We start from the raw sequence: 11,584 nt of genomic DNA, 5'->3' as shown, positions 1-11,584 counted from the left end.
GTACGATTCCATTGAAATTAAATTCTAGAAGAGACAAAAGTAACTTATAATGACAGGAAGCAAACCCCTGCCTGAGCCTCCGGGCTGGTGGCTGATTGACTGCAAAGGGACAGCATTTGGAAGGTGTCCTGTATTGCAATTGTGATTGTAGTTAGACAAGTACATACATTTGTCAAAAACTCATTGAAATGTACTCTGTGAATGGGTGCATTATTATGAGGTATGTAAATTATACCTCAGTGAAGTTGATTTTAAAAAGTAGACAACAAGAGAAGACAGCGAGGATAGAATACTCACATTAAAGGTGAGCTCTGAGCTGTTCTTTGGAATAGTTATTCCAAGGAAATTTACTGCATTTATTTGTTCCCATATATACCAGACCATAAGTCTTTTACGAGGACAGACATGTTATATTCATATCTGTAATAAGCAAGCTCATTGTATATGGATGAATTGGTGTTAGTGAACTTTTTTTAAAAAATGGATGAATAGAATAGAAATAGGTAGACTCACCGAGGAATAACATGTAGCTTAAACAGAATAGTAGATCAAAAAGGGAACCCAGGGTAACATCAATGCTTAAATATGTTTCAAGTTATCTTTAATTATAGAGTATTTCAATTATACAGAAAATAATATAGCAAACACCTATGTGCTCACCACTAAAATTAACCAGCTGGAAATTTCTCTTTTAATAATCAATTTGATATTCATGTGAAAAAAAATACAGAAAAGTCAACTGCAGATCTGAATGTAAAAGGTAAACAGTAAACCTTTTAGAAGACACCAGAGAATGTCTTCATGAACTTAGAGTATAGAGCAGAGTACAGGACATAAAAATCACCACACAAAAGAAAAAGAATATGATGAATTTGACTAAGTAAAATTAAGTAATTCTATTTATTAAAAAGCTCCATTAAAGAGTAAAAAGGCAACCCACTGAGTGGAAGGAAAATATTCATATATCAACAAAGAATTTATATCTACAATACTTAAAGAACCCCTATAAATTAACAAGAAGACAAACAACTCGCCCAATAGAAAAATGAGCAGAAGGCAGGCATGAAAAAGGCTATTCAAATGGCCAATAAACATATGAAAGGAGCTCAGAATTATCAGCCAGTATGGGATATGTAAATTAAAACCACAAAGATATACAATAGGCTAAAATACAAAAGAAAATAATATCGAAAGTTGGCAAGAGCTTGGAGCAATTAGAACTCTCCTACACTGCTAGGATGAATAGCTAAGGAAACTATTTGAAATATCTGCTATAAGTGAACATACTCATAGCCGATGGACGCAGCGATCTCACGCTTACGTAGACACAACACCATTGAGTGAATGCATATGGTCACCAAAGACATAGACTAGAATACTCACTGCAGCATTGTTCATAATAGCTGAGAATAGGAATCAAATAAAATATGTTAATAAACTGGGGTTTAGTCATATAAACATGTATTCTGGCTCTAGTGGGAATTAGTAAGAATGCCAGAGAAGTGACATGATTTGCTTGTTGGAAATTTATCATAACTAGGTAGACTCTGCCTTCTAACTCTGCCTAGCCACCAGACTTCAGCATTGACTTAGCAATGCAGAACCTACTCAGTAATAGTGTTGGGTTTCCTAAGGAGAGGTTATGTTGCATTGTGATTCAATAAAGAATTTCATCTCATATCCTTTCTAATTACCTCTTCAGTATTGAATAGTTGGGGGAGGTGGGGAAGAAGCGGCAGAAGGTGCGATGCAACCTCATTCACAGAGAACTCCCATCTGATGAGGGGCAGGGGAGCCCCAACCAATCAGGACATTAAGAGACACAAAGACCCGAACGAGAGTCAGGGCAGAGCCATGAGCTTCAGGACAAGTGCTCAGGCTTTGGGGGAGATCTTCCCGAACACACATGTACACCATGATATCTCACGGGCCAGCAAGGCTTTACTAAGGACACATTATTACAGACAAAATCTATCTGATTTTCAATAGGGGCAGCTTGCCCAGTAGGTCAGAGGATGCTGCAGATGTAGGGAAACAGGGTCCCAGCAAGATGCCAGCTAAGTTACTCATGAGGCAGGTAGAGAAATACCTGGAGGGAGTATAGCACTAGTGGACATACCCACATTCAGCTAAATCCCATACTCAACTGGGCAGTGGCCCATGAACGTATGCTTCATCCTCAGCTCTTACTCATTACACATTTATTTAGTATCTACTCTGGGCCCAGAGCTGCCAGATGCTGGGGTCACAAAGACAAAGAAGAACTGATGCCTGCTCTCAAGGAGGTCACAGTCTAGCAGGGGAGACAGACAAGTATTATGCATACTGCTGGAGCAAAGACAGGACTTGTGCAGAGCCTGGTGGTGATACAAATGAAGAGTGAGCAACTCTGCTGGTAGGTGGGACGCAGACATGGATATCGATCAGCAAAAGCAGATGTCAGAGTAGAAGGAAGATGGGGAAAGAGCATCTCAGTTGAAAGGAAGCATATCAAAGGACCTAAGACTTGGAATAGCTCAGAGTCAAAATATAAGGTCCAGGTAGTAGAGAAAGGGATGCAGTGTTCGGGAATAGCTTTGGAGAGAGAGGCAGAGCCCCATCAGGAAGGCCTTATAAGTCATAAGAAGATGTCAGATTATGTCCTCAGGCAGTGGAGAGCATTAAAGGGCTTGATAGGGGAAATGGTATAGTAAGGTTCATGTTTTAAATGTAAATCAGATGTCCTCAAAGCCCTCCAACCTTCCAGGGTCTCCTTTTCTTTAAAATTCAACCAAATGCCTAAGCTCCATTCCAGTCCTGCAAGGAGTACAGTACCACCTTCCACTCCACATGTCTATGGAGCCCGAGCCAGACATTCCCCAGTCAATCTACAACACAGCCTCTTTCCACCTGCTGGGGGAGACACTTAGTAGGACACTACCTCTACAAGACAAATTGATGCAGGACAGGGCAAATTTCCCCGATTTGGGGGGAGACCAAGCCCTGCACTGAGAGAAGAAGAGGGTCCTCTGGCAGAGAGTGTACAAAGAATTCAACACACACGCCAAAGTTAGAGTCAAAAGGAAACTATTAGAAGGGGTTAACACTCCACAGACAGAATGTGCTCTCCTCTCAGAGACAAAGAGTGAGATGAACATGCAAGAGACAGAATAAAGGCACCATGAGAAACCCTGAGTGTTCTGGGAATTCAGTTTACATGTCATTCTTTAGTTTCTGTGAGCTATTGTTTAAGAGACTTTGTTAACCCATTTCCTTTGATATGGACATACAGTGAGGAAGGGGAAGAGTATGTATCCTTGAATAGATAAGAATATGTAGAGCGAAAGGCCTGCTGGCAGTTCCCAGCCTTCAATCCATAGGTTCCTCATGATTTTAGCCATAGGGAATGACTCTTGGTTCCTGTTTCCCCTTCACAGGTGTGGGGAATGGGTTGTTAGCAATCTCAGCAGAAATCTTCCTTTGTTCTGCAGATGTCCTCCTGGCCTGGCTGCAGGGCTGATCAGCATATTGCAGTCTCTGGCTGTGGCGACTTTATTAACATTTTTATTTTCTTGCCTTCCCTCTACATTAAAATAACCAGGGTTCTTCAACAAATAAATTACAAGGACTATAAAAGAGCATCTATACATATGAACCAATTGCAATTCATGAACAGTATTTAGACCCTGATTCAAACAAGTGATTTTAATGAAAACATTCATAAGACATTATGGTAAATGTAAACTCAGACTGGATAGTTGATCGTGTTAAAGAATTAATGTTTATCTTATTAACAATGATAATATCATTATGATTATATTGCTTAAGAGTCCTTATCTTTTATAGAAACTTACAAAAGTATTTATAAATAAAATGATACGATATCTGGGGATTCACTTCAACATAACCTGGAGGGGTAAGAGGAGTGGATAGAATAGAGATGAAACAGATAATGTGTTAATTGTCAAGCTAGATGATGGGTACAGAGAAATTCATTACGCTATTCTCTCTTCTTTATATTTGTTTGAAATTTTCCATAATAAAAAATTTTTAAAGAATTACTTCCCCTGAGATTAAATATAACCTTTTTTCTTTATTATAAATAAACAGTTTTTGTTTTAAATAAAAGTTTTTTTTTTCCAGGACACTCAAATAAGGACATTTTTTGCACATGGCTCAAATTTATTATTGGCCCGAACCTAGTCAGAGTAACAAGAAGTTGGATGGCAGGAGAAGAATCCAAAAATGATTTGATGGTTCGGAGCTTGAGCCAAATCTAATAAGATTTAACAGACATTAATGTAAACCAAAACCTTATATGTGTATTCAAACAAAACAGCTGTATAGTTCAGCACAGGGAGACACAATAATTTATATGAAATGATGCCAGCTCATGAGTCAGTAGCAGAAAGGTACTGCCAGTTCACCTGCAAGGTTGGAGGATGCACAAAGAGAAGAGCCAGGCTCGCTCCTTTCCTGGGCTAGTCAGGCTTCATTTGTTACCCTCTGATTCAGCAAACACCATAAGTCCCCATTATTCTACAAAACCCATAAAGCCAAATGCATCATAATATATTGCAGTTTAATGAAGAAAAGAAAACAGAGAGCTGAGAGTAGGCAAGGCAGAGTGTATATACAAGGGAACAAAAGGCAATAGTGGAGTGGGCGGAGGGCTCAGGGACAAACTTCTGACTTGACAATGTCTACTTAGGCCCCTTTCTGGCTTTGACTCTCTAAGGGGATGAGATTAGAGTATAACCAACTCTGAGGGGAAAAAAAAAAAAAGAGCTATTGCTGAGAGGTATGGCTAAAGGCAGGAGGAGTTTCTGAAGTTTTGTATCAGGTCCCAGTCTTGATAATGGATGCAAGGGTGCTGGTCACTATTAGAAGTGGTCTACACAATCTTGGCTGAAGGGACGCAGGGAGAGAAGGATGAAATGCTGAGTCTGAGACTCTGATCCATGAGATGCTTGTGCTTCTGGACTAGGTGCTTCTCCCAACAGTCATGAACTCACTGTCCCCTCAGATGCCCTGGCCACCTCTGTTGCCCCTGCCGCCACTGCTGCTGCTGCTACTTCCCCCAGCACTAAGTTCTGGGGTGGTGTAGTTGACAACAACTGCAAAGAAAATGAGCTGCTCAGTCACAACAGTCTATCTAAATGCCATTGCATGCATTCCTGTGAGGAATGAGTAGTAGAGGAAATCCAAAAAGACAGTTCTTCTTTCGAGGGTAATGAGGCCAGGACATGCATTAGAAGAGATGTCAGATAAGTCTTACCTAAATATGACTTATGTGACTCTACCTTGTGCCCCTCTCTTTGTGTTACTTTGGGAACTAAGCTATAGAAAAGGCAATTTGGGGGGTAGGAAAGCTAATGCAAAGCCATGAGAAATCATCCAAAACAATAGAAAAGGAGTGCACAAGCTACTCACAGATATACTCTGGGCTTTCACACTCCCCAGACATCCTGCTTGAGAAAACAAAATAAATAACATGGAAATGTCATGGTGGTTTCTCCAGGCATCTCTCTCAAAACTAGTCCCTGAAGTGCCAGAGTATAATTATATGAGCTGCAGCATCAAGGACTAAGGTTAAACATGAGAATGGGCTTTCCTGAGATTCTACGATAGGAATATGGAGAACGGAGACACAACGTGTCTCTAGATACTTGGCTCTGCCATTCCCTTGGCCTTGGTTAACTCATCAGCAAAACTGGGACAATATACTTCTTCATCAGTTTGTTAAGCCATGTAGAACACTTAGCAAGGTGCCTGGTCAATACCATAAGTGACACAGCTCTTATTTGTATCCTCTTTTCTGGGCCCATGGACACCACCTAGGTGACTTTTCTAGATCACTGTGCCTGATAGCATTCACAGAGATGGGAAGGCAGGGAAGAGTGACTGGTTCAGAAGAAAGCAGAAACTTCAGTTTAAAGTATAGGGGTTGCAGGCTACTAGGACTTCCCAGTACTCATTTTTGTATCCTCCATACCAGAATTGGCACTAGTCTTTGGGGTGCACTGTATGCCTGTTCAGAAGCTCTAGGTGTTCTGCTTTAGCAAATATACAAAGTTGGTATCCCTGAGCCTAAAGGGAGAGTATAGTGTAGTTCGGATCATCAAGGATTTGTTGAGATTCTCCCTTGTCCCCTGCCACTACGTGGATGAGGACCGTACAATCATGTGAAACTCAGAAAGGAGCTCTAGTCCATTCATTTGCTGATTGCTCTCCACAGTAGCCTGTAAGGGTGGATTGGAGAATGTCAGTCAGAGCAGCCTGGAGGCTGGGAAACAGTTTATCTCTGTCAGCCAGAGATCAGCTGACCCGCAGTCATTTCTTAAGTGACCTTGGGCACCAGTGGCCCTCAGAATCTCGGCCAATGGGAGAAAGGATGCCCAGAATGGACCGAGAAGGCAAGAGAATGGTGGGAGAGTTTGACTCAGTTAACGGTCTATCCCTGCCCCAGCCACAGCTCAGCTTTTCTGAATGTCCTAGGCAAAGGTTTATAGCTAATCAGATAGCAGCAAGCCAGGGACACCCATTCCTCTCTCAATCTTTATAGAATTTTTTAAGTCTTTTGAACATGCAGTATGCTGCTCACTGTCCCTGGCCCTTCACCTCCAGGGTTTTTGAGGATCTGGGAGTCTTCTTCACTCTCCCCAAGGCACTAGCTCTTACTGGAAGAGAGGCAAACCCACCCCCACCTCCATCCATATCCCCGTCTAACAGCCCACTCACTGGCTGCTCCCTCTGCCCGTCTCAGGTCAAATTCCCAAGAAACAGACTCTGAGATGGGTTCATTGCAGCGATGTTTATTATTGTAGAAAAGAAGAAATACCATATGCTTCAAAATGTGCTACATCCATACAATGAAATATTGTACAGGCACTAAAAATGATAAGCTCTGCCATGATGACAGGAGGCAGGGTGTGGATCCTGGAGGTCAGTAATGGGGACCAGGTGGGAGGCCCGGCAGCTGGCCCTGGCCAGATGGATACAGCAGAAATGATGGAAGCCTTGGAGGAAGACAGCTACGCGCTAGCTGTCTCTTCTGCCTCTGAAGCCGATTTTGACTCTGTGGTTAGAACTATTGAGGATATTATCAATGAGGATGCCGAGTTCCAGGTCCTGCAGAGAAATTTCACGGACAAGTACTACTAGGAGTTGGAAGCCACAGAAGAATATAAACTTACCTACATGCCAATTTTTAACAAATACCTTTTTTTGGTAGAAAAGTATATTAAAGAACAGCTGCTGGAGCAGATGCCAGGATTCAACATGGCAGCTTTCACAACAACGTTAAAGCTCCATAAAGAGGAAGTGGCTGACGACATGTTTGACATGCTGCTCACATCTACAGACTTTCTGGCTTTTAAAGAGATGTTTCTAGACTACAGAGCAGAAAAAGAAGGCTGAGGACTGGGTGTAAGCGATGATTTAGCGGTGACTTCATTGTACAGGTCATCTTCTGTGCCTGCTTCCCAGAACGGTTTACAACACTAACCTCCAGGCTGCGGAAGCGTCTGGACGTAATGAACTCATTAGGTTGGGAGAAGTGCCTGCTTGTGATGTCAGGACAATACCTCTTGGAAAGAATGCAACTTTTTATTAATGTTAGGTATTGATAGGTTGAAAAGATAATTCCCTGACTCTCCCAGGACTTTTGCTTTTCCTGAATCGCCTTCTTGTATTCACTAACCCCTTTTACTCCTGCCAAAGTAGACACTTCTCTCAGGTGCTTCTGAGGGTAAGACTGCCCTGGGGCAAGACTGTGTCTAGCATCCCACCCAGAAGGCCCTTCCCCTAGCCTACAGGCTTCCTGTGTCAACGAAATGGAATAACTGCCATCACAAGCCCTCCTTGTCTCAAACACCACAAACAGGCCCTGTTTGAATCTCCCCTTTGCTCACAGCCCTTTCACTTGGGTAAGAGTTTCAGTGCTTCAAAACTAGTGGCCCACCTGTGTGGAGTTTTTGACTGTTTGGGAGTGCTTGTCTAGGGTGCTAAAACAGCTGCCCCTGTCCTCAGATTTCTGAAACTCCTATTTTCTGTCCACCATTATGGAAAAATTAGAACTAGTCTTGGCTGTGGGAACAAACTAAAAAGGATGTCCTCTCCCTAAAAACTACATGTGAAAATCAACTCCTCGTCTTGGGTGTCCAGTTCTTTTACCTTTGTCTTCTAGCCCTGGTGTAGTCCCACTGTTTCAAGAGAAGCCTCTTTTTTCTTTAGAATCATTTTGGAAAAAAAAAAAATTTGTATCGATGACTACTCAGGCTAATCTAGTAGATTTAATCATGGGATTTCTATGATTGCCCGCCTAAAGGCCCAAGTATTAAATGTTCGTACTTTTTAGTTGTTAGTGCTATGAAAGCAAAAATACTTTCTCCATTGAAGTTACTACGTTGATCGACGCCAATGCATACATACTATATGGGGGAAATAGACTAAAAGGTATCCTTTTCTTATAGCATATTACAGTGTTTATGTAGGTTTAAAATCCTTTTTTTTATAAATCAGTTAGGTTTTATTTGGGGCGTGGGTGTGTTTGGTAAAAATGTAATTCTACAAGCTCTGCACTTTCAACTCTATTCTTCTTGTCAAAATGGTGTTCTGCCGGTCTAAGTCTGCCTCAGTAAGGCAGGGGGGCGAAGGTCTTTTTTTAATGGTTCTCTGGCTTTGGTTGAGTACAGGGTTTTATAGAGCATTACTGACTAGAAAGCATGTATGTCAGACCACCAGAAAAAAAGGGGGGAAAATAGTAGTTTCTTTCCCAATGTGTACCTTTGGTTTTTTCAAGTAAAAATAGGAATCTACACTGATAAAGAAAATGATAGTTTCCATCTATATTTGTGGTTACAGAAAGATGTTATTTGGTAAATTTCTTCTCAGCTAGACCGTAAATTCTATGGGGGCAGAGACTGTATGTCTTCTTCACTTTATTCTTGAGCTGGACAGTGGCCTTGAATATGGTAAGCACTGGATCTACTTGTTGAATGAATAAATGGATAAACCCCACAGTAGATTTAGTAAAAAATCAGGTTATAAACCAGTATGTATTGTAAGATCCTACTCTGTAAAATATGTTTACATTTACCTATCTATATATGTGTATGTATGTGTGTGCAAATGCATACACATCAGAAATGTCACAGGGTGGTGAAATCATAGATGATCTTTTTTTTTTAACTTTGCTAAATTGTATGCATTTTTCCTATAAGTATGTATTGCTTTTATAACCTAGGGGAAGATCTTTAAAAGGAGGAGGATAGTGAAGGATAAAGAATAAAAAATAAAGGATGGAGAATAAAGAAGCTGTCACCACTGGCAGATGAACCGTTTAATCCTAAAGACATAGCTGATAGGATTTCAAGTGTCAATTGGGAAGGCTCTTGTCGCCCCTCTGACCATTCTAATAGGTAAAATGCCTACTATACATACTGCAACTGCCTTCAAAGGCAAAGAGCTACCTCAGCTGTATCTTCAAATGGGACATGCATTTGAGGGACTCCTCAAGTCTCAGAAAGCTCAAGATTTCCAGCCTCCCATTACCTAGAAATATCCCTCCCCAGCTTCTAGCCTGGCCTCAGACACGATGCCCACACCCTGGAAGCTTCCCTGCTCCACTGGCACATGGGTTAGTCCCAGCATGTGTCAAGAACATAGAACATGGTCGCTAGTCTAGAATTCTCCTGGGATTTGGTCTGGATATCTCCCCTGTAGCCTAGCCCTTCCTCCATTTTGCCCAGACTCCCCTTTCCAGGCCTGTTCTAGGCTTCGTGTCCAACCTGTATCTCCAACTCCAGTGTCCTTCCATCTTTCATTGTCTCCCTCAGTAGCCCACTCGACCATCTCTTCTAGCAAGAATTCACAAGAGTATTCTAGGCTCTCACTGTCAACTTTGAGCTCCATCCTACCTTGGAATGTGACCATCCAATCTTCCTTTCAAGCTGGGAGAAAGGGGTAAGATGTCCTGCTCTCCTTATTCATTTCTATTCTTTCTTTCAGTTCACCACCAAACTTTTGCTGAGTGCCCCACACCCTCTACAGAGCCCTGAGACAGCACTCAAAACCAAGTTTTCCACACGTGGAACAGATGGATAATGAGACTAAGCAGCCATCCTCAAATCCTGATCCTTCTTCAATCTAATAAGAAGCTGGGTTAACCCAAGCCAGTCAGCCTCTTCCCAGTAAGTTAGGCAACACATGGAACAGAGCACCTGAGGATTGGTGGTATTTCTTATAATGTCTCTAAAAGCCTGATAATAACAGCAATCCAGAACAGCCTGCCCTGCTCCCAAAGTTCCCAGACTGTGCCACGCATAAATGGAGAATGGGGCTACCTTCTGCCTATAGGCCTTGAAAAGATGAGCTAGGATTTAGTGAACACTCAAGGGAAGGAACTTTAAAACGTCTCCTTCTTCAAGTCCCGAGACCAGGGCTGCTATGTTTTGGAAATCAGATCAGGTGAGCTTAGGCAATAAAATTGAACTCAGGAATATGAGGCCAGGCCCTGGCGCTCTCCTTGGATAATTAGACAAAGGTCATTAGTCCAGCTCTGATCTGACTTCTAGAGGGTGATGATGGTCTACCATGACTTACAAACCTTTCTCAGCGTCTTATTACCCCTGTCTTCCCTGGGTTTGGGTTTCACCTTTCCGAGAACAGCTGGAAAATGCCCATGAAAGATCAGGCATGCATCTTCTCCATTTTACATCCGTCTGGAGTGAGCTTCACTAGAACAGCCCTCCTCCCTCTCTCTCTCACCTGAGTAGCGAGTTTGGAAGAAAGAACGGGGCTTGCACGGCTCTGCTCCTCCATCTCTTAGAATCTTGTTGTCCATAACAAGATTATGTTCCACTCTTCTATCTACCACGAGGGGTCTTACCCCATAGGAAAAATGGCCCTATGCTGCTTCTGCCCAGATGAGAAATCTGACTTAGTCCTGATGTCCCGTAATAGGAATCCCATTCCAGCAAACCACATTCTCCAATACCTGTTTTGTTAGTAATAAAGGCAATATTGGCTCTTCATCTGCTCATTCTTTTGTTTTATTTTTCAGCTTGCTTAGAACCTGGTCAGGGAAAAGAATGTGTTATGTACTGACCCCTGTAGGCCTCAGGAGCTATGTTTATAGAAAAAGAACTTGCTCTGTGTCTGGCTGGCATGGGGGTAGAGCAAAGAAACCAAAGTCCCAGCGGAATGTATTCCCTCAATAAACTGTATAAACTCTCTTCCTCCAAGATTTGATCACAGGGGCCTGCTCAGAAGCAGGAGGATGAATGGGAAGACTTCTTTGGTAGTGGCGGTGGAGGAGTGGAGTGGAGCCCACTTAAGCAACATAAATACCCTTGGGCAGACCTATTACAAGAAACCCAACCAAATGGATAAAGGAGAAGCCAAGACTACCAAGTGTTCTTTATACCCATTGCTGAACGTCTGGAAGATTGCCATCCACACCCGATTTCCCTCCACTCTTGGGTCTCGATTTATTCTGTGACTCCATGAATGAAAGCCAAACACCGGAATGTGAAATACAGTGCAATTTATTGGGAAAAGAAAGTGCAACATAATCATCACCAGAGAATCCACAGCTCCGGGA

The 11,584-nt window shown here is 42.2% G+C and overlaps 1 pseudogene; it reads left to right on the top strand.

The window, feature by feature from the left end:
• Positions 1-6,990: 6,990 nt before the first annotated feature.
• On the top strand, positions 6,991-7,485 carry LOC107509790 (annotated as a pseudogene).
• Positions 7,486-11,584: the final 4,099 nt, after the last annotated feature.

Source organism: Rousettus aegyptiacus, unplaced genomic scaffold (genome assembly GCF_014176215.1).
Source record: "Rousettus aegyptiacus isolate mRouAeg1 unplaced genomic scaffold, mRouAeg1.p scaffold_m13_p_2, whole genome shotgun sequence".
Taxonomy (NCBI): domain Eukaryota; kingdom Metazoa; phylum Chordata; class Mammalia; order Chiroptera; family Pteropodidae; genus Rousettus; species Rousettus aegyptiacus.
Note: the sequence above shows the minus strand (reverse complement) of the source record. Positions and strands in the feature narration are given on the sequence as shown.